Source organism: Triturus cristatus, chromosome 5_2 (genome assembly GCF_964204655.1).
Source record: "Triturus cristatus chromosome 5_2, aTriCri1.1, whole genome shotgun sequence".
Taxonomy (NCBI): Eukaryota; Metazoa; Chordata; class Amphibia; order Caudata; family Salamandridae; genus Triturus; species Triturus cristatus.
The window spans coordinates 425861316-425888533 of NC_140588.1; the positions used below are offsets into that span (position 1 = coordinate 425861316).

Consider the following 27218-nt stretch of genomic DNA (forward strand, 5'->3'; position numbering starts at 1 on the left):
AGCGTATGTGACAACTCCTCCCACCACTCTCGCTCAGGAAGGCCTATCAGCCTGGTGATGGGCCATCAGGATTTGCAGGTGTGAGAAGTTGGCCTGGTATATGCTGGTCACTAGTTAAAGTGGCCACCTTGCACCAGTACAATTCGACTCTTATGGTAGATAGGTTTAAGACAACCTTTTAAAGAAAGCTATCCTAGTGGTAGCTGTGGAGAGCAGCCTTCAGGCTAAGTCTTGAGGAATGTAAAGCAGCTTGTTTTACCTTATAATCTCTTGAATCACTAAATGAAAGGACACCACACAGGTATTCATATAAAATATATATGTATTTATTTCTACCACACTCTACTAATCTCTTTATGAGATTAGAAGTCAGGAACATATGCACAAATCAACATTTCACAACAAGTTAAGCACAAATATGGCTGGGGCCCTAGGGGCGTACCAGACCATATACTAAAAAAGGGGTTTAGGAATATCGACTTGAGAAGAGACAAGGCCTAGGGCCTTCAGAAGCGCTGGGGCCTCACTAATCCACCCAAGGCACGTAAGTAAAGGACCCATGGGAGACGCATGCAGTGTGAGAACACAGCCGCGGATCCCAATAGACTTCAATGGAGCAAGTCGCGGTTGGATTTTTAAAGTTTTAGGATACTTCGGGAGAGTCTACAAGCAAGTCACTTACAGGGTAAGTAGTTCTAGAGCCAACACACAGGAGCACCATAGTGGAGGAGTTACCTCACCCAGGGAAGCCGGGTGCATAGGTGTCTTTTGGTGTCGGGTCGCAGCGTCGTTTTCAATGGGAGCCAAAGAAGACTTGCTGCTTGTGAAGACAGAAGAAGTGTCCGGTGGAATCCAAGGCTGGATTCAGAAGAAAGAAGACCTGAAAGCAGAGGAGACAGTGTTCAAAGTCACTTGCCAGTGACCCGGGGCCAGGAAGCTGGATGCCCACAGTAGTCGGGTGATTTCAGGTGATCATGGGTGTCTTGACTCTTCAGCCACGAGGTCCAGGAGGCATCGACAACAACCAGGAGCTGGATGTGGCGTGTCGCACAAAGTATGCAGCTTTCTGAGGTGTCGGCAACCAAATTGGAGCCGACAAGCCTTAGCAACAGCAAGTCTCATGGAAAGTGAAGAAAGTCAGCGGTGCAGACCAGCAAGGTCTGAGGGACTCACCCCGCAAGGGTAAATCAGGGCAAGCCTGGAGCAATCAGGGAAGCCCTTTGGTTCTGTAGAAAAGTCTTCTGGGGACCCACAAGCCAGCAAGCAAGGGATTGTAAAGCTGCCTCAGGAGGATTCACTCACCAGGAGCCCACGGTCACTGGGGACAAGGTAGGCCTCTGATCTTCAGAGAAAATCCTGCTGGAGGCTTGGGCCACATGTGGTCCAAAGCACAAGTTCATAGACCATTGTGAAAGGGTTGCACTCAACAATAGTGCACGGTACCCGGGTAATGCTGTTCCTCAACACTCGTGGGGTCCACTTGCCTCAGCTTCACTGGGGACTCACGATGGCCTTGAAGAAGTCAGGAAATCTACTTCTGGGGCTGCAGAGACTTTGGACTCCGGCAGGAGCGGGAAAGTTTGCAACTGTTGATGCAAAGTTTTGGTGCCTGCCAAGCAGGGGAGTCACTCCTTGACTCCAAGGGAGATTCTTCAGTCTTCAAAAGGTAGTGGAACGTCGAAGGTCCAGGATTCTTCTTCAGAGCGTCATCCAGAGATATCTAGTTTGCAATGGCAAGGGTTCCCTAACTTATACTACAAGGAAGGGAGGGACTAGCTCTATGACCACTCCTCTGAGAGGGTCAGGGGAGTGGGTGGCTACACCCACTTCCCTTTGTCCGGTTTCGCACCAGAGCAGGGGCTGGTAGCCCCTGAACCGGTTTGAGCTGGCATATGCACAGAGAAGCCTACTGCTCCCCCAGTGCAGGACTTCAAAGCACTCTAGGAGTGCACCCACCCAGCCCCAATACACTAAATCCTTTCTGGAAGGTGGTTACACCTCCCTGTGACAGGATGCCTATTGTTGGGCCTCCTCCACTGCGAGTTTCGGTCAGCAGCAGGAGGGCAGCCCAGTGTCTGTGCTGGTGGCATCCATTTTGTGATGGCAGGGCTCTTCAGGATTCTACCGTGTTTCCACAGTGGGTACATGCCTATCCCTCTAGAAGGGTGGGATCATACTCCCACACCAGTTACTCGTGTGTGGGTATGATTCCAAAGCGTTTGACACCAAACACGACATGTTTTGATGCAGCCATCCCAAAGTTAGCATTTACCGCTAGGTTATAATGCACTTAAGAGTATATGGTTTAACCGCATCCACAAACAGCTACAGAGAATAGACTCTGAGAGCTGCAGAGGGGCCCTGCTCAGGCAGAGGCACCCCCTCACATGGAAACCAAGCACCCTGCCCTTAGGATAGGGCCTGCCTTAGGGGTGACTGATAGGTTTATATGTGTGTGTAAGGTGAGATATAGGGAACCTATACCTCAGTGAGGAGTGCTAACATCACCTGACCCAGGCTGCAGTAGCAGGCCTGTGGTGTCAGATTTAGTCTGCTTCCCAGGGGTGGCATGATACATGCTTCAGCCCCTGGTAGGCCTGTGAAGTACCTATGCCCTTGGTACCTAAGGTACTATATACTAGGGGCTCATAAGGTACCACAGTATCCAATCACTAGTGCATCTAATATGCACTCCAAGTTGTTTAGAGAGAACAGAGAGGCTGGGGCCCTGATTAGCAGGGTCCTAGCCAGACTATAGCCAGAAACCAGTGTAAACATCAGAAAAAAAGTGGGGGCAACATAAGTGCAGATTCTACTCTCCTACAGCAGGGCACAGTGCAACTCCCTTTTTGTGACTGTCTAAAGTGAATGCACAAACAGGCACCTGTTACTCTAAACCAGATGTTAATTCCACCAGTAGGCAGAGGCACAGGATGGTTAAACAAGAAAATGCCCACTTTCTAAAAGTGGCATTTCCAAATAAACAATTTAAAAACCATCTTTACTAAAATATGTGCTTTTAAATTCTGGGCTCAGTGAGCCTAAACTCTAAATATCTAGCTGTACCCAATTGAAAGTTACACTTGATAGCCTATGGGAGAGCTAATCCTATAAAAGTGAAAAACAAAATTGGCAGTATGTCACTATCAGGACATGTAAAGCACACCAGTACATGCCCATTCCTTTCACATACACTGCACCCTTCCATGGGGTACCTTGGGCTTAACTTAGGGGTGCCTTACATGTAGTAAAAAGGAAGGTTAGGGCCTGGCGAGTGGGTGCACTTGCTGGGTTGACATTGCAGTTTAAAACTGCACTCACAGACACTACAATGGCAAGCCTGATACCAGATTACAAGGCTACTCATGTGGGTGGCACAAACAGTGTTGCAGTCCCACTAGTAACATTTGATTTACAAGCCCTAGGCACACATAGTGACTTTACTAGGTACATACCAGTAAATCAAAAATGCCAATCGTAATCACAATTTACACAGGGAGCCCTTGCACTTTAGCACTGATCAGCAGTGGTAAAGTGCCCAGAGTATATAAACTAACAAAAACTAAGTCCAGCACACAGTCAAAAATACAGGAGGTAGAGGCAAAAAGACAGGGAAAACTACACCAAGAATGCCAGGTCTAACAATCTTTAGCTTACACAATGTTTTTGTTTCAATCCTCATCATTTTGTGTTGTGATTATGGCTACTTATCTGCAGCTGTTTGAGAGGATGGAGAGGCTGAGGGTTCAGAGTTGAAGGTCTTAAGTTTCCTTATTACACTCATTCTCTATATCCTCTGCTGTGGGACGTTGACCAGATCTGAGTCTCGTGTATATAACCTTTTTCCAATTGCTAACTGTTCAAAAGGACTGCGACAGATGTTATTCTTCTTGCTTGACAGGAGTGTCTGTTTCTTTCTTTCATTGATGTGTAGAAGGTTGGTGGCTTGCTGTAGTGAGGCTCATTGTACTTCACATTCCTCCCATTGAAATACAAGGCGGAAAGTTTTTTCTTTTGCTTCAGAATTCAAGGACTAAGTTAAAGCTTATATGGTTTTGTAAAGTTATTGCAAGAGGTCTTGAAAAATTTGAACGGAGTGTCCACCATGTATGAAGTCCTTGTTCCGCATAGCCGCTGTCATAATATCTGTTTTTGGTAGAAAGAGTGTACCCTTGTGAATATATATAGGAATAGTGTGCCCCGCATTATTGGATCTGAAGGTTCTGTGTGTTCTATCTAGTAGGATCTCTTCTGAATCTAGCTTATCCAGAAGAGCTCTGAGGAGGTTTTAGGTGTGTTGTTTGGTGCGCGATTTTTGTGCTCCCTGAGGAACATCCCTGACCTGTATGTTGTTTCTGTGGGATCTTCTCCGTGTGTGTCTGAAGAGCTATATTTTGCTCCCGTAGGGACAAAAGTGCTTGTCTCAGGAATACTTACTCTTCTTCTCTAATGTCATGATTTTCTTTAAGAGAGAGTGCTCTCTCATCCAGTTTATTGTTCAAGTCCAATTTAATATCTTTGAGGGCCTGTTTTAGTTCACTCTTCAATGATAAAAAATCACCCTTCAGGTCTTTGAATAGGTCAGTCAGAAACTGTCTTGTGACGGGCACTCCAGCATTCAGTTCCATGGGGGTCCATCTGTTGACTCAGTTTCTGCAGTGGTGGTCATTTCAGGTCGTTAGGCTGTAGACCTAATTCACAAAGGTAAACTTACACTTTGTATAGGTTTATGATTTTTTGCTATTCACAAAGGTACTTTACAATTCGTATCTTTACAACTACGAAGTCTCTGCCAATAAAAAGATAGGACTATCAGTCTTTTTATGTGCAGAGACTCCGCACTCTTAACGATATCTCTTGCAAAATACCTTTGTGAATAGCAAACAATTGTAAACTTACACAACAGTGTAAGTTTATCTCTGAGAATCAGGCCCTGTGTGATTTAATGTGGGCATCTTTATTAGGAGGCCTTTCACATTTGGTTTTCTTCTTAATCTACATGTTGCCATTGTGCTTGTTGAATTCTTCAAATACTACGTTGGTTCTCTCACAGTTTGTACTCTGCAACTACTGCTGGGTCTTGACATTAGGGAGCTCCCTTCATCTGTATTACTGTATTTCTCAGTATGCAAATGCAGTGCAGCACACCACTGCTCTGTTTCCCAATATTCAGTCAGAAATTGTCTTTCCCGCTGTACTTGGGTTGTTGGCATGCTAGCTGCCCCTTGATTCGCTCTGTGTGTTTCCCCATCATCGAGCTATCAACACGTGCTACACATTCGTAAAATTAGGGGCCACATGCATCAAAGAATGGAATTTCGATTCCTAAATAGCGATTTTTAGGGAATCACTATTTAGGAATCGCAATTCCTTATGCATGTAGGAATCGCAAAAAACTTTGCGATTCCTACAAATTCCTTATTAGCGATTCGCAAATTGTGACTCACTATTAAGGAATGACTTCCTTAATAGTGTTAATAGAGTCTAGAGGCTCCTAGGAATGAATGGGATTGCCTTCGCAATTTGCGAGTACCAAATAGGTACTCACAAATTGCGCATGCCATTTAAAGGGTGCTAGGGGTCTTAAAGGCCACTCTGCTGCACCCCCAAAATTGGCATGTGTGCACATGTGGCGCACACATATGCCGTAAGGGCATATGTGTGAACCACATGGCAGTTAGAAAATGCAACTTCATGCATTTTTCTAAGAATTTGCAAATTACCATCAACTTGAAGTTGATGGAAATTTGCAATTCCTTATTGCGAAAACGCAATTTGCGAATGCATGATGCATCGCATTTAGGGAAACTGCATTTGCAATTAAGGAAATCACAAAAAATTGCGATTTCCTTAATTGCAAATGCCTTTGGGCTTGATGCGAGTTATGTAACAATGGGGCAACCCGGGCGACCACTGGACCTGGGTAAATAGTGGTACAATAAGGTAATGTCACAGTGGAGAGCAATTTAAAACAGATAGACAAAGCAAGAGTTAATCCATTGTATCTGGACAAAGTAAAGCGCCACCATACAATTGTTCCACAAATGGATGTGATTTTATTTCATCACAACCTTAGAATGAATCAAAATATAAAGTACAAAAAATGTAATAACTGAATATTTTAAAGAATTTTTAAGTGTTTCAGGAATGAGTGTTGGAAGCTCTGCTTTGCGCTCATGCCACACTCTGTTCCCCTTCTGGGTAGTGCAGCCTGTAGGGCGGGGGGGGGCCTGGGGCAGGTCTTACCTGCTGAAGGATAGCAGTCCTCCTCAAGGGCATTGTGGGCCGTCACAAACTGCGGTTTTCACCAAAAACTAACGTCTGCTAAAATCCTGACTTACCTATTCACAACATAGGGGGTGGATTATGCTGATACGACCACAGGGTCGTATCAGCAAGGTTATCGCCGTTTTCCATGGAACATCGCTGGAAAACCAGCGATGTTCCATAGAAAACACTGCTATCGCAGGAATAATTATCGCTGTTGCGCTATGCGTTGTTGATACAGCGCTAGCATGGCGATAATTTCCTGTGATAACCTGCGATAAGAACTCTATCGCTATGCGTGGCTTGGCCGTTGATAATATGCCCCTCTGACCCCTACTGCAAGATGAACTATAAGATGGCGCATAAAGCTTACCATCCGCTTATCTCACAGACAGTCTAAGCGTGTATATTTCGCTCAGAGGATAGCAGTTACTTATAACAACTCACATGACATTTTCCAAATTGTTTAAAATCTCACATTGATATCTTCAGTCTCACCCTGTGCTGCATCCTCCGAAGATAGCTGTAATGCACTGGCATCCTTTTTCGCTGAAAAAAAGAGAGAATCTACAGCACCTTCCCCATAGGAGCAAGATGTCATTCACATTCAGAGCTGTGGTTTGACTCTGCGATTACCAGGGTCAAGCTACAACAATTTGGCCCAATTTCCACTACTGACTTGAACTCTCTCTGCTCCATTGGTAAATCTGGCACTCAAGTGGACCTAATTTCCCCCTTCATCTTGGAGCAGGGCTGCGAGGTTATCCAGCCTGTTCTTGAGGAAGTGATCAATCTCTCCCTGACCTCCGGCTGTGTTCATCAACATTGGAAACACAGCACAGTGGTCCCCTTGTTAAAAAAGCCCCTGTTGGATCCTTGAAGGCCTGAAAATGATCGGCCTGTATCAATATTGCCTCTTTATAGTAAATTTGTGGAAAAACATGTAAGTAAACTTCTTGGAGGACAATGGCACCCTACATAGAGAGCAATCAGGTTTTCACCCCTCCTTTAGCAGAGAGTCTGCTTTGCTGCTCGCTTTTGGATTAATTAGGCAGATTATGGATGAGAGCAACACCGCAGCTATTCTTATGCTCGATCTCAGTGCCGCTTTGGACACTTTTTGTCATAATGTTTTGATCAAGCGACTCTTGAACAGTGGCACTAGCAGCAAAGCTTTGAGGTGGTTGGCCTCTTTCCTGCAGGGATGTTCTTTTCAAGTATCTCAAAAACCTTTTCTGTCATAAATCCTCCTCTGGCAGCCAGGAGTGCTTCAGTGCTCATCTCTGAGCCCCACTCTTTTCAATGTTTGTGTTAGTCCTCTGGCTGGGGTCATTGAGCAGTATGCTTTTACTGTTGTCTCATCTGTTGATGACACTCAACTTGTCATTACTCTGTCTCACAATAGTAAGCAGATGGCATCCTCCCTGTGTGCGTGTCTGACCAATGTTGCCGCTTGGATGCACCTTAATTGCCTAAAACTGAATGTTGGAAATACTGAGGTCCTGGGCAAGCATTTGAATATCTGGTCTAATTCCTGGTGGCCAGATAATCTCTGCCCTTTACTATTCCCCAAGCCCAAGGTTAAGAACCTGGGCATCTGGTTGTAAGAGCAGCTCTCGTTCAATGCCCAGATCAATGCATTTGCGGGAAAAAGTGTTTGGGAATTTTGAGATCTTTAAAAAAAAATCCTTCACCATCTTCCTAAATCTGCCAAAAAACAGTAATCCAGGGTCTGGTCATATCTAGATTGGATTACTGTAACATTTAATATTTGGGTGTCTCCCTGTTGCGACTAAAGAGGCATCAGTGCATGCAGAAAGGGGTAGTTTGAGCACTGCTTGGACTTCTGAGGCGAGCCTCTCTCAGCATCACACTAAAGAAGTTCCACTGGTTACCTGTGAAACAAAGAATCACCTTTAAGGCTCTATGTTTCTGCTGCAAAGCACTTTCCCATCAAGGCCCTGCCTATCTGCAGGATATGGTCATTTCTTACGCTCCTTGTAGAGCTCTAGGTTCCGCCGGGGCCCATAAGGCCGTCGTACTAAGAATCAAGAAGGCGAGAGCTGGTGGCTGCGCCTTAAGTTACTTGGCTCCCAGGATATGGAATTCAATACCGTTTCACCTTTGGCTAGCACCTACCGAATTGATATTCAGAGAGCAACTGAAAACTTGGCTTTATGAGTCTAGTGAGGCTTACCTGTTTTGCTCTACTTCCTGTACTCAGCTTCCTAGCGCTGGGACATCTCATGTGAGGTAACCATGCACTTTATTAATGGCATTATTATTATCATAACTGTATTTCTCCTCTTTACCCCTCGTTACAAAAACAATCTTTCCAGGATTGTTTTTGTGTAGGAAGGTGTTCCTTACTGCACAAAAACAATCCTGCATGCAACACAGCCTCCCTTGCAGTCAAAACAGTGCCAGCGCAGGGACAAAGGCAGGAATGCACAGTATTCTTTTAAATACAGTGCATTCCTGCCCTTTCTCTGTAACACAGCAAGGTTAACTTTCCATAAATATGGGCCAAGGTCCTTTTCTGTATTTTTGTGGATGGTATTTATAGAACCTGGCCCTCTCTGCATAGTCACACCCAAACTTATACTTCACTTTTCCTGCTTTCTGAATCCATTTTGTTTGACTTTTAGGACTCTGTGCACTTTACTACTGCTTACCTGGGCTAAAGTGCTTGTGTTCTCTCCTTTAAACATGGTCAAATTGGCTTACACTCTGTTGGCACATTTTATTTACTTTTAAGCCCCTAGTAAAGTGGTACTACAGGTACCCAGGGCCTGTATATTAAATGCTACTAGTGGGCCTGCAGCACGAATTGTGCCAACTACTCACATAGGCCTTTAAAAACGTGTCTTGCCATCGCATCCTGCATGCAGTTTTAAACTGCCATTTCGACCAGGCAAAATAAACATTTTGCCAGGCCTAATCCTTCCTTCTTAATACATATAAATCACACAGAGAGTAGGCCCTAAACAGCCCATAGGGCAGGGTGCATTCTATTCTATTTAAAAATGTGTACTTTTAACTTTTACATGTCCCAGTAGTGAAAAACTCTTATAATTCATTTGTCACTACTGTAAGGCCAAGCTCTCCCATAGGATAACATTGTGTTACCTTATTACATTTAATAAGTGATAACTGTTGATTGGGAGTAGGTAGAAATATCAAGTTTGATCTATAGGGAATTGTAATTTAAAATGTAATGATAAAGTCACATTTTTAGTCGCAGTTCTGAAAATGCTACTTTTAGAAAGTGGGCACTTTCTTGCACTAAACATTTGGTGCCTGCAGCCTGTTTCTAGGGTCACATGACTAGGTGTAATTGACAATTGGCCTTTGTGTATTCCTCACAGACAGACACACAACAGAGGGCAAGGATGATTGCAGGATGGGGGTGGCGCTGTGCACAGTTCTACTTGCATTTCAAAGACCCTACCTCAGCTCACACCCAAAGGACTTCACACTAACCTATTTTGTCCCCAGACAGAGACCACAGCAGGAAGGCAGGAAAAGCCAGACACGTCTGTGGGGCAAAAACTCCAGAAGCTTTTCCCACTTCAAAAGGGGCACCAGGTGTAAAAATAGGGCCCTCACACCCACTTTTCACATTACTTCTGGACGTGTGGAAGACTCAGAAGAGGGGATGCTCTGCTGCCCTGCTGCCCTGCTGCTGGAAGGGCTTCCCTGCTGCAAGAAGGACTGACCTGCTGCCTTAGGAAAGAAGACTGGACCTGCTCCTTTAACCATAAACCACCAGAGTGACTCCAAGGTCTAGCTGACTGCCCTCATGTTCTGAGCTACAGGAACAGAACAAGCACGATAGACCTGCCCAGCATCTGCTCAGCTGCCCAGGCTCAACTGAACCTGTCTGCAGTGCTTAATTTGAGCCTGTGCTTTCTGGTGCTCCGCACCGGCACTTAATTGTTTTCTGGTGCTTGGCACCGGCACCTAATTGTCAACACCTTACTTAGAACAAGGTACAATGTGGTGGCGCAGCTCATCTAATTTAGAGATGAGCAAAACAACGGTTCGTTAGGTTTATAATATTCATTACAAATTGCTAATACCTGCCTCCCCAGCCATTCCTTTAGCTTTGGGGACCAGGAATAATCTGAACTGTCGCATGTACATGCGAGAGAGATGGGTAATCATTGTTTTGGCAGCGATGACAAGGGCGATGGGTGGTGCAAGCTGCAGTGGCCTCCTAGTCAGAGCCCTGGCACTTAATATTTTACAAATTAAGCACTGCCTGTCTGTGCCCTGCTGCTGGCCTCTGCTGGAATGTGTCCTGGCCCCCAAGCAGTTCCCCGCCTCAGGTTCCAGACCCTTGGTTGGCATCAGAGTTTATTCCTCATGGAGCAACTGTGGGTTTCTTCAGAGCAAACGCAGCCCTCGCAGCTCCTCATCAGAAGTGATGCAGTACAACGCAATGCTCCATCTCAAGGACATAAGGTACAATGCTCAGTAGGACTAAACCGGTCCCTGTATCATGCCCGCACTCCATCGAGGTCAGCCTGAACATGTGACTTTGTTCCATTCCAGCGTGACCACATAACCACAGTTAGCACTTTGTGATTTTAGGTGCTGTACTTACCCCAACATTTTAAATTGCATATCTCCGGGTCTACTGATTGGATTTTTGTTGTTTTGGTGTCAATTACTTTATTAAATTTTACTCCATTTTACTAAATTGGTATGGGATTTTTCTTGTGTTGTGTTTTCACTTTATTGCTGTGTGAGTGCTGCATGCATACTTTACACATTGCCTCCAAGTTAAGCAGACTGCTTTTGTGCAAAGCTACCAGAGGGTTAAGCACAGATTAATTTAGTGACTTATGTTGTTCACCTCAACAATGATTGTGGCTGATGCTTGAGCAGGGGTTCAGACCCCTAAACCAACAACCCAATTTCTCACAGATCTAACAAGAGCCTTTGTTTGTTTTTGTTATTTTGGGTGGTGTATTGTGGTGTTGTGTTTTTTTTCACTTTTCTTCAACAACTATTGTGGCAAACGCCTACTTTTTATTTTTACTGTTTAACTTGCAGTAGTGTTCTTTTATTTGCTCCTCCTCAAGCCGCTTATTCTGCTTCCCACTTCAAATGTGCACCTTGCACTCCCTACAATATAGTGCAAAGACTCTTAGGTGAAAGCTTCTCTCCTGTTGTTGTTTCTGAAGCACTTTCCCTGGCAAGCTTGCCAATTGTGTGTTATCCTATGCCTGCACTCGAGCTCTCTCCCTTCATTGCATTGTGTACTCCTTCTGATGGTGTGCCAAAGGAGCAAGGGTCTATTGGCACCTAGCTGAGCGTGACCAAACAGAGTCTGCATGTAACTTCATGCATTTATGTTTTTCTATCCCTCTCTATGGGTAAAAAATTCTCACACATCTGACTGCTTCTCTCTTGCATTGGCAAGACACTGCACAACTTCCTACTTTTCCTCATGTGGATATTATGTTCCTGGCAGGTCAGCCTCTCCTGATTGTGCAATATTGTCACCAAATGCAGTAGTGTCATGCTGAAACACCTTCTTTGGTCTCCTGCTTGGCAGCTAACGGTGCTTGTGTCACTTTTTACCCAGGAAGCAACACCTTTTCTTGTTGAGCAAAGTTACTTGAGTCAGCCAATAAATATTTCCGATTGACCTTTAAAATGTAAAATAGGCTGCTGATGTTACAGGCCTGGTTGCTAAGTCTGCTGGGTCAGTGGTCTTGTGAGAGGGGCTATGGTCTCAGTGCACAGTGAAAAAAAGTGTAGTTGATTATGAACAACACCTATATTTTGGAATGTGGTCCCAGGACAGACTAAGCGGGACTATTTCATTTTTGGCGTGTGCTGCATTCTCCAACACGCACAGAAGGAGAAAACACCATTAATGATTATTTTTGTGCAGGAAGGTGTCCCTTCCGACACAAAAACAATCATTTATTAATGGTGATTTGTTATTTCGATGTGTGCTGTGACACCTACAATTATCCCTGCAACGCAGACACACTTGCAAAATGGCGCAAGGGTGTCTGCGCTGGCGCTACGCAGCTATTTTTAGCGCCGGCACTAGGGAAAACACAAGGGTGCGCCATATTCTTGTGAATGCGGCACGTCCCTGTGTTTTTCAAATGGCGCAGTGCTGCGCTGCAAATTGCTTGTAGTACCTCGTTGCGCCATTTCCTACCTATTGCTGCGCCATATACCCCACAGTTTGCAGACCTGACATTATTTGCTAACGTTTTATTCTTTTGGGGGGCCATTGATGATCAAAGGGTTGTCATTCAATTCATTCATTGTCTAAGATATGTTGATAGCAAAAAAAAAAAAATCACCTTCAGATTGGCTAAATAAACTTTTCAACGTTACAACAAACAAATGATGGACGGAATGCTGAAAATGCAGACATTCTCCCCCAGTCAAGAGATCTGGGTTAAATCCATCGTTCTTTTGCCCACTACGCCACCCCAGTTCAGACATGGCCATATGCAAATCGGTCTTGACCCTGTGCCTCATGGGAACAGTCCAGCCCGAACTGCCAAGCCATGTCTTCCCTGGACCGAAATCAAGCATCCTAGGACCGGTTTCTGGCTATCAGCCGTCATCAGCCAGGATAGCTTGACTCCAGTGGCGTAGTGAGCACGGGTCCCACGTCTGGGAATACCCATCCCACTTAGGGCGAAAAGCGTTAAAACAAACAAATGATGGACGGAATGCTGAAAATGCAGACATTCTCCCCCAGTCAAGAGATCTGGGTTAAATCCATCGTTCTTTTGCCCACTACGCCACCCCAGTTCAGAGATGGCCATATGCAAATCAGTCTTGACCCTGTGCCTCATGGGAACAGTCCAGCCCGAACTGCCAAGCAATGTCTTCCCTGGACCGGAATCAAGCATCCTAGGACCGGTTTCTGGCTATCAGCCGTCATCAGCCAGGATAGCTTGACTCCAGTGGCGTAGTGAGCACGGGTCCCACGTCTGGGAATACCCATCCCACTTAGGGCGAAAAGCGTTACAACAAACAAATGATGGACGGAATGCTGAAAATGCAGACATTCTCCCCCAGTCAAGAGATCTGGGTTAAATCCATCGTTCTTTTGCCCACTACGCCACCCCAGTTCAGACATGGCCATATGCAAATCAGTCTTGACCCTGTGCCTCATGGGAACAGTCCAGCCCGAACTGCCAAGCCATGTCTTCCCTGGACCAGAATCAAGCATCCTAGGACCGGTTTCTGGCTATCAGCCGTCATCAGCCAGGATAGCTTGACTCCAGTGGCGTAGTGAGCACGGGTCCCACGTATGGGAATACCCATCCCACTTAGGGCGAAAAGCGTTACAACAAACAAATGATGGACGGAATGCTGAAAATGCAGACATTCTCCCCCAGTCAAGAGATCTGGGTTAAATCCATCGTTCTTTTGCCCACTACGCCACCCCAGTTCAGACATGGCCATATGCAAATCAGTCTTGACCCTGTGCCTCATGGGAACAGTCCAGCCCGAACTGCCAAGCCATGTCTTCCCTGGACCGGAATCAAGCATCCTAGGACCGGTTTCTGGCTATCAGCCGTCATCAGCCAGGATAGCTTGACTCCAGTGGCGTAGTGAGCACGGGTCCCACGTTTGGGAATACCCATCCCACTTAGGGCGAAAAGCGTTACAACAAACAAATGATGGACGGAATGCTGAAAATGCAGACATTCTCCCCCAGTCAAGAGATCTGGGTTAAATCCATCGTTCTTTTGCCCACTACGCCACCCCAGTTCAGACATGGCCATATGCAAATCAGTCTTGACCCTGTGCCTCATGGGAACAGTCCAGCCCGAACTGCCAAGCCATGTCTTCCCTGGACCGGAATCAAGCATCCTAGGACCGGTTTCTGGCTATCAGCCGTCATCAGCCAGGATAGCTTGACTCCAGTGGCGTAGTGAGCACGGGTCCCACGTCTGGGAATACCCATCCCACTTAGGGCGAAAAGCGTTACAACAAACAAATGATGGACGGAATGCTGAAAATGCAGACATTCTCCCCCAGTCAAGAGATCTGGGGTAAATCCATCGTTCTTTTGCCCACTACGCTACCCCAGTTCAGACATGGCCATATGCAAATCAGTCTTGACCCTGTGCCTCATGGGAACAGTCCAGCCTGAACTGCCAAGCCATGTCTTCCCTGGACCGGAATCAAGCATCCTAGGACCGGTTTCTGGCTATCAGCCGTCATCAGCCAGGATAGCTTGACTCCAGTGGCGTAGTGAGCACGGGTCCCACGTCTGGGAATACCCATCCCACTTAGGGCGAAAAGTGTTACAACAAACAAATGATGGACGGAATGCTGAAAATGCAGACATTCTCCCCTAGTCAAGAGATCTGGGCTAAATCCATCGTTCTTTTGCCCACTACGCCACCCCAGTTCAGACATGGCCATATGCAAATCAGTCTTGACCCTGTGCCTCATGGGAACAGTCCAGCCCGAACTGCCAAGCCATGTCTTCCCTGGACCGGAATCAAGCATCCTAGGACCGGTTTCTGGCTATCAGCCGTCATCAGCCAGGATAGCTTGACTCCAGTGGCGTAGTGAGCACGGGTCCCACGTCTGGGAATACCCATCCAACTTAGGGCGAAAAGCGTTACAACAAACAAATGATGGACGGAATGCTGAAAATGCAGACATTCTCCCCCAGTCAAGAGATCTGGGTTAAATCCATCGTTCTCTTGCCCACTACGCCACCCCAGTTCAGACATGGCCATATGCAAATCAGTCTTGACCCTGTGCCTCATGGGAACAGTCCAGCCCGAACTGCCAAGCCATGTCTTCCCTGGACTGGAATCAAGCATCCTAGGACCGGTTTCTGGCTATCAGCCGTCATCAGCCAGGATAGCTTGACTCCAGTGGCGTAGTGAGCACGGGTCCCACGTCTGGGAATACCCATCCCACTTAGGGCGAAAAGCGTTACAACAAACAAATGATGGACGGAATGCTGGAAATGCAGACATTCTCCCCCAGTCAAGAGATCTGGGTTAAATCCATCGTTCTTTTGCCCACTACGCCACCCCAGTTCAGACATGGCCATATGCAAATCAGTCTTGACCCTGTGCCTCATGGGAACAGTCCAGCCCGAACTGCCAAGCCATGTCTTCCCTGGACCGGAATCAAGCATCCTAGGACCGGTTTCTGGCTATCAGCCGTCATCAGCCAGGATAGCTTTACTCCAGTGGAGTAGTGAGCACGGGTCCCACGTCTGGGAATACCCATCCCACTTAGGGCGAAAAGCGTTACAACAAACAAATGATGGACGGAATGCTGAAAATGCAGACATTCTCCCCCAGTCAAGAGATCTGGGTTAAATCCATCGTTCTTTTGCCCACTACGCCACCCCAGTTCAGACATGGCCATATGCAAATCAGTCTTGACCCTGTGCCTCATGGGAACAGTCCAGCCCGAACTGCCAAGCCATGTCTTCCCTGGACCGGAATCAAGCATCCTAGGACCGGTTTCTGGCTATCAGCCATCATCAGCCAGGATAGCTTGACTCCAGTGGCGTAGTGAGCACGGGTCCCACGTCTGGGAATACCCATCCCACTTAGGGCGAAAAGCGTTACAACAAACAAATGATGGACGGAATGCTGAAAATGCAGACATTCTCCCCCAGTCAAGAGATCTGGGTTAAATCCATCGTTCTTTTGCCCACTACGCCACCCTAGTTCAGACATGGCCATATGCAAATCAGTCTTGACCCTGTGCCTCATGGGAACAGTCCAGCCCAAACTGCCAAGCCATGTCTTCCCTGGATCGGAATCAAGCATCCTAGGACCGGTTTCTGGCTATCAGCCATCATCAGCCAGGATAGCTTGACTCCAGTGGCGTAGTGAGCACGGGTCCCACGTCTGGGAATACCCATCCCACTTAGGGCGAAAAGCGTTACAACAAACAAATGATGGACGGAATGCTGAAAATGCAGACATTCTCCCCCAGTCAAGAGATCTGGGTTAAATCCATCGTTCTTTTGCCCACTACGCCACCCCAGTTCAGACATGGCCATATGCAAATCAGTCTTGACCCTGTGCCTCATGGGAACAGTCCAGCCCGAACTGCCAAGCCATGTCTTCCCTGGACCGGAATCAAGCATCCTAGGACCGGTTTCTGGCTATCAGCCGTCATCAGCCAGGATAGCTTGACTCCAGTGGCGTAGTGAGCACGGGTCCCACGTATGGGAATACCCATCCCACTTAGGGCGAAAAGCGTTACAACAAACAAATGATGGACGGAATGCTGAAAATGCAGACATTCTCCCCCAGTCAAGAGATCTGGGTTAAATCCATCGTTCTTTTGCCCACTACGCCACCCCAGTTCAGACATGGCCATATGCAAATCAGTCTTGACCCTGTGCCTCATGGGAACAGTCCAGCCCGAACTGCCAAGCCATGTCTTCCCTGGACCGGAATCAAGCATCCTAGGACCGGTTTCTGGCTATCAGCCGTCATCAGCCAGGATAGCTTGACTCCAGTGGCGTAGTGAGCACGGGTCCCACATCTGGGAATACCCATCCCACTTAGGGCGAAAAGCGTTACAACAAACAAATGATGGACGGAATGCTGAAAATGCAGACATTCTCCCCCAGTCAAGAGATCTGGGTTAAATCCATCGTTCTTTTGCCCACTACGCCACCCCAGTTCAGACATGGCCATATGCAAATCAGTCTTGACCCTGTGCCTCATGGGAACAGTCCAGCCCGAACTGCCAAGCCATGTCTTCCCTGGACCGGAATCAAGCATCCTAGGACCGGTTTCTGGCTATCAGCCGTCATCAGCCAGGATAGCTTGACTCCAGTGGCGTAGTGAGCACGGGTCCCACGTCTGGGAATACCCATCCCACTTAGGGCGAAAAGCGTTACAACAAACAAATGATGGACGGAATGCTGAAAATGCAGACATTCTCCCCCAGTCAAGAGATCTGGGTTAAATCCATCGTTCTTTTGCCCACTACGCCACCCCAGTTCAGACATGGCCATATGCAAATCAGTCTTGACCCTGTGCCTCATGGGAACAGTCCAGCCCGAACTGCCAAGCCATGTCTTCCCTGGACCGGAATCAAGCATCCTAGGACCGGTTTCTGGCTATCAGCCGTCATCAGCCAGGATAGCTTGACTCCAGTGGCGTAGTGAGCACGGGTCCCACGTCTGGGAATACCCATCCCACTTAGGGCGAAAAGCGTTACAACAAACAAATGATGGACAGAATGCTGAAAATGCAGACATTCTCCCCCAGTCAAGAGATCTGGGTTAAATCCATCGTTCTTTTGCCCACTACGCCACCCCAGTTCAGACATGGCCATATGCAAATCAGTCTTGACCCTGTGCCTCATGGGAACAGTCCAGCCCGAACTGCCAAGCCATGTCTTCCCTGGACCGGAATCAAGCATCCTAGGACCGGTTTCTGGCTATCAGCCGTCATCAGCCAGGATAGCTTGACTCCAGTGGCGTAGTGAGCACGGGTCCCACGTCTGGGAATACCCATCCCACTTAGGGCGAAAAGCGTTACAACAAACAAATGATGGACGGAATGCTGAAAATGCAGACATTCTCCCCCAGTCAAGAGATCTGGGTTAAATCCATCGTTCTTTTGCCCACTACGCCACCCCAGTTCAGACATGGCCATATGCAAATCAGTCTTGACCCTGTGCCTCATGGGAACAGTCCAGCCCGAACTGCCAAGCCATGTCTTCCCTGGACCGGAATCAAGCATCCTAGGACCGGTTTCTGGCTATCAGCCGTCATCAGCCAGGATAGCTTGACTCCAGTGGCGTAGTGAGCACGGGTCCCACGTCTGGGAATACCCATCCCACTTAGGGCGAAAAGCGTTACAACAAACAAATGATGGACGGAATGCTGAAAATGCAGACATTCTCCCCCAGTCAAGAGATCTGGGTTAAATCCATCGTTCTTTTGCCCACTACGCCACCCCAGTTCAGACATGGCCATATGCAAATCAGTCTTGACCCTGTGCCTCATGGGAACAGTCCAGCCCGAACTGCCAAGCCATGTCTTCCCTGGACCGGAATCAAGCATCCTAGGACCGGTTTCTGGCTATCAGCCGTCATCAGCCAGGATAGCTTGACTCCAGTGGCGTAGTGAGCATGGGTCCCACGTCTGGGAATACCCATCCCACTTAGGGCGAAAAGTGTTACAACAAACAAATGATGGACGGAATGCTGAAAATGCAGTCATTCAGACGCCACTGGAGTCAAGCTGTCCTGGCTGATGACGGCTGATAGCCAGAAACCGGTCCTAGGATGCTTGATTCCGGTCCAGGGAAGACATGGCTTGGCAGTTCGGGCTGTACTGTTCCCATGAGGCACCGGGTCAAGACTGATTTGCATATGGCCATGTCTAAACTGGGGTGGTGTAGTGGGCAAAAGAACGATGGATTTAACCCAGATCTCTTGACTGGGGGAGAATGTCTGCATTGTCAGCATTCCGTCCATCATTTGTTTGTTGTAACGCTTTTCGCCCTAAGTGGGATGGGTATTCCCAGACGTGGGACCCGTGCTCACTACGCCACTGGAGTCAAGCTATCCTGGCTGATGACGGCTGATAGCCAGAAACCGGTTCTAGGATGCTTGATTCCGGTCCAGGGAAGACATGGCTTGGCAGTTCGGGCTGGACTGTTCCCATGAGGCACAGGGTCAAGACTGATTTGCATATGGCCATGTCTAAACTGGGGTGGTGTAGTGGGCAAAAGAACAATGGATTTAACCCAGATCTCTTGACTGGGGGAGAATGTCTGCATTGTCACCATTCCGTCCATCATTTGTTGTAACGCTTTTCGCCCTAAGTGGGATGGGTATTCCCAGACGTGGGACCCGTGCTCACTACGCCACTGGAGTCAAGCTATCCTGGCTGATGACGGCTGATAGCCAGAAACCGGTCCTAGGATGCTTGATTCCGGTCCAGGGAAGACATGGCTTGGCAGTTCGGGCTGGACTGTTCCCATGAGGCACAGGGTCAAGACTGATTTGCATATGGCCATGTCTAAACTGGGGTGGTGTAGTGGGCAAAAGAACGATGGATTTAACCCAGATCTCTTGACTGGGGGAGAATGTCTGCATTGTCAGCATTCCGTCCATCATTTGTTTGTTGTAACACTTTTCGCCCTAAGTGGGATGGGTATTCCCAGAAGTGGGACCCGTGCTCACTACGCCACTGGAGTCAAGCTATCCTGGCTGATGACGGCTGATAGCCAGAAACCGGTCCTAGGATGCTTGATTCCGGTCCAGGGAAGACATGGCTTGGCAGTTCGGGCTGGACTGTTCCCATGAGGCACAGGGTCAAGACTGATTTGCATATGGCCATGTCTAAACTGGGGTGGTGTAGTGGGCAAAAGAACGATGGATTTAACCCAGATCTCTTGACTGGGGGAGAATGTCTGCATTGTCAGCATTCCGTCCATCATTTGTTTGTTGTAACGCTTTTCGCCCTAAGTGGGATGGGTATTCCCAGACGTGGGACCCGTGCTCACTACGCCACTGGATTCAAGCTATCCTGGCTGATGACGGCTGATAGCCAGAAACCGGTCCTAGGATGCTTGATTCCGGTCCAGGGAAGACATGGTTTGGCAGTTCGGGCTGGACTGTTCCCATGAGGCACAGGGTCAAGACTGATTTGCATATGGCCATGTCTAAACTGGGGTGGTGTAGTGGGCAAAAGAACGATGGATTTAACCCAGATCTCTTGACTGGGGGAGAATGTCTGCATTGTCAGCATTCCGTCCATCATTTGTTTGTTGTAACGCTTTTCGCCCTAAGTGGGATGGGTATTCCCAGACGTGGGACCCGTGCTCACTACGCCACTGGAGTCAAGCTATCCTGGCTGATGACGGCTGATAGCCAGAAACCGGTCCTAGGATGCTTGATTCCGGTCCAGGGAAGACATGGCTTGGCAGTTCGGGCTGGACTGTTCCCATGAGGCACAGGGTCAAGACTGATTTGCATATGGCCATGTCTAAACTGGGGTGGTGTAGTGGGCAAAAGAACGATGGATTTAACCCAGATCTCTTGACTGGGGGAGAATGTCTGCATTGTCAGCATTCCGTCCATCATTTGTTTGTTGTAACGCTTTTCGCCCTAAGTGGGATGGGTATTCCCAGACGTGGGACCCGTGCTCACTACGCCACTGGATTCAAGCTATCCTGGCTGATGACGGCTGATAGCCAGAAACCGGTCCTAGGATGCTTGATTCCGGTCCAGGGAAGACATGGCTTGGCAGTTCGGGCTGGACTGTTCCCATGAGGCACAGGGTCAAGACTGATTTGCATATGGCCATGTCTAAACTGGGGTGGTGTAGTGGGCAAAAGAACGATGGATTTAACCCAGATCTCTTGACTGGGGGAGAATGTCTGCATTGTCAGCATTCCGTCCATCATTTGTTTGTTGTAACGCTTTTCGCCCTAAGTGGGATGGGTATTCCCAGACGTGGGACCCGTGCTCACTACGCCACTGGATTCAAGCTATCCTGGCTGATGACGGCTGATAGCCAGAAACCGGTCCTAGGATGCTTGATTCCGGTCCAGGGAAGACATGGCTTGGCAGTTCGGGCTGGACTGTTCCCATGAGGCACAGGGTCAAGACTGATTTGCATATGGCCATGTCTAAACTGGGGTGGTGTAGTGGGCAAAAGAGCGATGGATTTAACCCAGATCTCTTGACTGGGGGAGAATGTCTGCATTGTCAGCATTCCGTCCATCATTTGTTTGTTTTAAATAAAGTTTTCAAAGCAGGAGATTTCACACGCTTCTTTACATGTGTGTTTATGAATATATTACATTGGACCCGATTTTTTCTCACATGTGGAGTGAAACACTGAAACACCAGAGTGGCAATCAATTCTAATAGCTTCACCCAATAGTACTAAATTATTTGTGTGTTTTTATAGATTGGTTTTGTTTTTGAACTACATTTATTTTCACCTTGAAATAGCCCCAGGCCAGGGAGCCAGGATGGGGCGAAACACGTTTCTCTATTTTCACAGTTTCAACGTTGTCATAGTGTACGCTAAGATTCTAGTAGATAGTGATTAATAGACAAAAACAGTAATCAAGTGTTTAGCTAAACAACCCCAGATGGGCTGAGAAACTGGACATAACAATCTAAGGTGATTATTACACAGTAACCTATACAATTGTTACTCCGGAACCAGTAGTTCCCACCCTCGTAACCAGAGGGCAACCTGTACCACACTATTCTGTTCGATAAAGAAAGGCATTATAGGTACAACACATCCTGCAGGGCCTCACCTAACTTCACACAACCCTTTGCTTTCCCACTTGTAGAAAGCTGTGGTCCCTTAAAGTGTATGCTCCTGAGTAGAGAAAGGAAAACAGATGAGAGAAGAAATATATATTTAGCCTGTAAGGAGAAATATACATTAAGGCGAGGGGAAAAAAAGAAAGATTCTGAGATGAGGAGAAAAAATAGCAAAAAAAGACAGGGGAGGAATAAAAAGGCTGCTTAGGCTAAAAGGCTACTGGAGCACTAGTTGCATCCAGGAATGAGGAAGAAAATATATCCGAGAAGGGATAAGGGAGACAATAATGGGGGAGGAGAAAAAGAAACAGGACAGAGGGGCTGCAGAGGAATAAGTGGCAAACACCACAGAATAGAGAATTATAAACAGAAAGGGAGAAAGAAACTAGTGGAATCAAATAGCTGAAATAAAAAGAAGTATTGAATTGAGAAGGAGAAAAAGGGTTGTGTGGAGGTGCTATGTTACAGAACAAGAGAACGAAAAAAATAAAGTTTCAGACTCCAATGAGACTAGATAGACATTGGAGAGAGACAGAGAAAGAAAGAGAGGCACTTTAAAGAAGTGGAGCAGAACAAGCACAACAATGCTGAAGAGACTGAAAATTATAGAAAGAGGCAGTCAATGTAGACATCAAGGGTAGAAAAAAAAGAAGAAAACAATACTGATATGAAGAGATTTATTTGTGAGTAGAGAAGGAGAATATGGATCAGTGAGAGTGGCAGAGAAATTAAAAGAAAGCCTGCCATAGGGTGGGAAGAGAGCTGGGACACAAGAAAAAAGGAACAGAGAGTGGCATGCATGGAGTAAGAGTTGGGGAAGGCACTGGGACAATTAGGTAGACAGTGACACAGAAGAGAGAGAGAAGCTCCATGAAAGAGACTGTAGAAACATAACTGAGAGGAGAGAGACAAGAAAAGTGACAGTATGGCAAAGGAGAGTAGGAGGAGGTCCTGAGAAGACCACGTAGGTAATGCGGATGTACTGAACAGACTGAAGCAAGACAAAACACAGGGAATCGAGAGCAGAAAGAGGCAGATAGCCACCTTTCATCATCACTTTTTGTAAAAGGAAGGTGCACCAGTAAGAAGTCCAAACTTGGCAGAAAGTCCTTTTAGTTCCTTTTATTCTTATTAAATATATTTTTTTATAAAAGAGAGATCAGCCAACGCATTTCGTTCTTAACTCCTTCCGTGCTCATGACGGAACCACGGCGTCATGAGCCACGGTTGCCGTGTGCTCATGACGGAGTGGTTCCGTCATGCTGCGGCCGTTGGCGGCCGTACCGCCCACGCGGCGCTAATTCCCCGCCTGTGCGGGCGATTAGCGCTGTGGGCGGAGTCATGACGGAACCACTCCGTCATGAGCACAGCCCAACCGTGGCTCATGACGGAGTGGCTCCGTCATGAGCACCGCGCCACCGCGCTGCGCTCCCGCACCCCCCAGCGCTGCGGCGGAATTACCGCCGCAGCGAAGGGGTTAACACAAGAACTTCTTCAGGGCTGAAACAAGCAACAAACAAATAAATTGACATCACTACATATAAAAATCACATATACAAATACACTAGACATAACAAAACACAAGACCTAACGATAAAACATAGATATATAAAAAACATAATATATATATATATATATACATATAAAAACACAATAGACACAATATTTATATAGACAGAAAGCAATATAAATATATATGAGAAATACAACATATATGCTTCTAATATAAAATTTAAACAGAAAACAATACGAAATCACATTTTTCTAAAATTTAAGCAACGAGTGTAGAAGCATGGTTATGTAACCATGTCTGAGATTAGTACCAGAATTTTCGACCAGTATTGACGATCTTAATTTTCAAAACTTATTTAGGCCAGACAAAATTCCCCTCATAAATGATTATATATTTATATCTTTTGAAATATCAAAAGCAACATATATAAATATGAATACATCTAAACGCAATAGAACACAGAAAATAGGAAGAAAAAGAGATAGAGAGATCAAAAGAATACATCTCATAGAACTCTAATACATATAGAAAACAATAACACCATTCACCATAATAGTAAATGGTCCAAAAAAATCTACGAAAGTTAACGTATGAGCATTCCCATTAGCGATTCTCGATAGAATACATAACTGTAGATAATACACAATCTGAAGCAAAAAGAATCAATACAAAAAGGGATAAGAATCCAAAAGAAGGGCAAATAAAGCAATCTCACACACATATCCCCATAGTAACAAAGAATTTTTTTATATATACAAGAGATATATGCTCCAAAGAAGACTGATCAATATATGAGAAAGTGTATAACAATAATAATAAGACTGATAAGGCAGAATATAATCACTATGTCTGAATCCTTTAGACATGTGCAAAATAGGAAAAAGTATAATGAGACCAATCAGAATAATTACATATGGCTAAAGTTACATCACCCAACTTTATGCCGAGAGAGATCGTCAAAAGCAAATATATGTAAAACTAATAAAAAGAACCCCACCTATATAATGAGATATAAAATGTCTCACCTATGTAAATGATGCAAATCACATGAAAGGTAAGATTCATCAGAAAGTATGTATCTCAAAAATATCCGTGTGATATTAGAATTGGTGATTCCATAATACGAGTCCACAACACTACCACACATAAATTCCAAAGATTTAAATGAAAACAATACGACAGCAATTATGTGTATTTTAGACAACAAAAAAGGGATACATGTATAAATTAGAAAAACAAATAATGTTAAGTATGTCCAAGACCTAATTTTCGATCGTAATAGATTCTAATGACGCACATGATAATAATAATCTCCAAAGTTAAGGCAACTAAAGCAAAAAGCTAAGCAACAACAGAAAATTGTTAAAGAAATCAAGTCAAAAGGAAATGCAGAGGAGAGAAACAATAAAAAAAGAGAAAACGTAACAACAATAACAATATATCCCCCAAAAATTGCTATAAGTGACGTCTGTTCTAATAGCGTGTGGCTACAAGAACCATCGATGGTCACGGAGAAACTAAAAGAGTCTATGGTTCTCCATAGCAGTACGATAAGTCAAAAAGCATACTAATATTTAAAGAAATACGGGAACTTGGCATATAATATGGCATATAATATGCGCTACAAAGTAGTACTCGACAAGTTCGTTGTCAGGCTTACCCGAAAGGTTCGTAAGGCAGGAAGTCACCCACGATGCAAGTATGCCGGATGGTGTTTCAAACAAACCAACCCGGAAGACCGATATGTACATATCGGTGCACCTTCCTTTTACAAAAAGTCTTTTTCTGGATCCCAGTGGAGTTCTTTTGCGGCGGACTCTGGAAGAATTGTGCACAGGACTATTTTACATTCTATAAACAAGGGTTGAGGTGCTGAATAAGTGGTCAGCCGCATTTTGTCTTTTGCTAAGTACCTTTCATCATCACACAGCCTCATGCATTACTCATATATCCATCATCAAACTCTCATTTATCCTGGCATCTCCATCCATCAACCAATCTATCCATTCCTGCCTTCTTTCATTAATCACTGGCGCATTCATTTGCATTAAATTCCATTTGAGACATCAATTTATTTACGCATGCTATCCATTCCACAGCCATCTACTCACGCATACATCTCTCTATTTCCTTTCTCTAATTGTTCACTAGATGTCATTAATCCATCCACACATTCCCTTTCATCCATCCGTCCATAAATGTAGTTTTGGGATTTACCAAGAAAGTTGCTCTTTTTCCATCCTCCCTAGCCACTAAGCACATCCTCTGGTTATGACATCTTAACCTCCCTGCACCCAACAGTCCCTATAATACAAGAGTCCTGAATGGCATGCATAGAGTCAAATCGTTGGAAAGTCAACAGAAAATGGCTCAGTATCTTTCCCAAATGTGTTACTGATTTTTTAACACCGTCCCTGATCCCTGAGCAAGCCCCCCTACGTGTCATTTGGTATGCTCCCATCCCCCACTGCCTCCCAAACCTCTGCTGCTCAAATTACCCCCTTTTCACTGAGTAATGGATTTCTGTTTAGGGTCACAGATCCCTATGGCCACCTGTAGACTTCATACTTACAAAGGGTTAAATTAGCTAATGCTGTGTATTTATGTTTGAATGTATTGTCTCACGGCACGACCCTGGTGTTCCATTCTAGAATCACTAGGTCTGTGCCGTGACTTGGTGAGGACAGTTTGTAAGAGGCTACTGGAGCTTGAAGACGTGTACCCGGTGGTGCTTTCATTTCCACTAATAAAGTACTTTTTACTTGTCTTCCTGAGAGCCTTGTTACTTAACAGCTAATGTCAACACTTCTTGGCAGCCGTGTTTGGAGTTTTAGACCTGAAGTCAGAAGCACAGGCCCCTGATTCTTTCTTCTCATACTTTGCCCATCATTCCCACATACAAGCCTCCTTGTGCCCTAGAGATCCACTATGAAAAGAGCAAAGAGTGAATAGAGAAGGAGATGACCTGTCAATATGAATCTCCAGGACCAGAAGCTTTCAAGGCAATAAAGACCAGGAGGTCATGGTTCTTAGCCATTGCCCATCAGGTAGACACAGCTCTGCTGGTAATTCTAGTAACCCCTTGACACCCACAATGCTACTGAGTATACATACTAGCACAGGCACTCAGTACCATCAACATACGGATTAAGAGTGTGTGGTTTGCAACAGCACATTTCAACACACACCACTAGACCTCACTCACTTCACTTAAGAAGCACACCATCACACATCACCTTTTCCACTGAACAATGCACTGCCATACTTCCCACTATATCACACCTCGAAGCCAACCCTATACTACTTCATCCACCACTGCATATCACCTCCTATGGCCACACAAACACACACATCCAAAACAAGATCCTCGACACCTCCCCATCCGGCTTCAGCAAAAACCACAGCACCGACCCTGACCTCCTCACCACAACAGACGACATCCGCTCTTTCCTCGACAAAAGTGAGACCGTGGCCTTTATCCTCCTGAACCTCTCTGCAGACTTGGACACAGTCTCTCGCCACACTCTAGCCCTCAGACTTCACGATGCAGGGATTCGGAACAAGGCCCTTGACTGGTAGCAGTCAAGAGAACAAGGAACACAGGGAGAACGAGAGTTAGAAAATATTACTACAGACAAACCCACAAAAATAGGGGCAAATACACACTGGATTACTAGGGGCTAGAGCTCTCAGTTTCAGACAGCACAATTAAACTAAGAGTAATAGAAGCAAACATGAGTCAAGTGATGTGTGACATTGCTTTTATTAGCTGCTTAGAGAATGTTACATACAGTGCAGAACTTGTTTAGGTTACCAGGGTCACTGTTTGTGCATTTAGGGACATATTTACTGATAGTTCACGCAAGTAATTCAGCAAGGAAAGTTGCAGCCTTACATTGTGTGAAAGGGATAGAGCATAGCTGCGCAGAATGTACAAAAATATGGCACAGTTCTGCTCTCTCTTAGAGCTGGTACGTTTGTGACTGCCTAGCACCAACACAGACTCCCTTGTACCATGACACATGGGTGCCCCTGTTGTGGTAAGAATAATTATTGTGCCAGAAGGTATTACTTCCTGCACAAAAATACTCTTAGAGGCTTATTCCTGTTTGCATGCGTGATGCAGAATGCAGCGCACATA

The 27218-nt window shown here is 46.0% G+C and overlaps 1 protein-coding gene across 1 annotated transcript in view; it reads left to right on the plus strand.

The window, feature by feature from the left end:
- SLC6A20 (solute carrier family 6 member 20) overlaps nt 1-27218 on the plus strand; it is a 358737-nt gene that overhangs the window by 104469 nt on the left and 227050 nt on the right. The window lies entirely within an intron of this gene.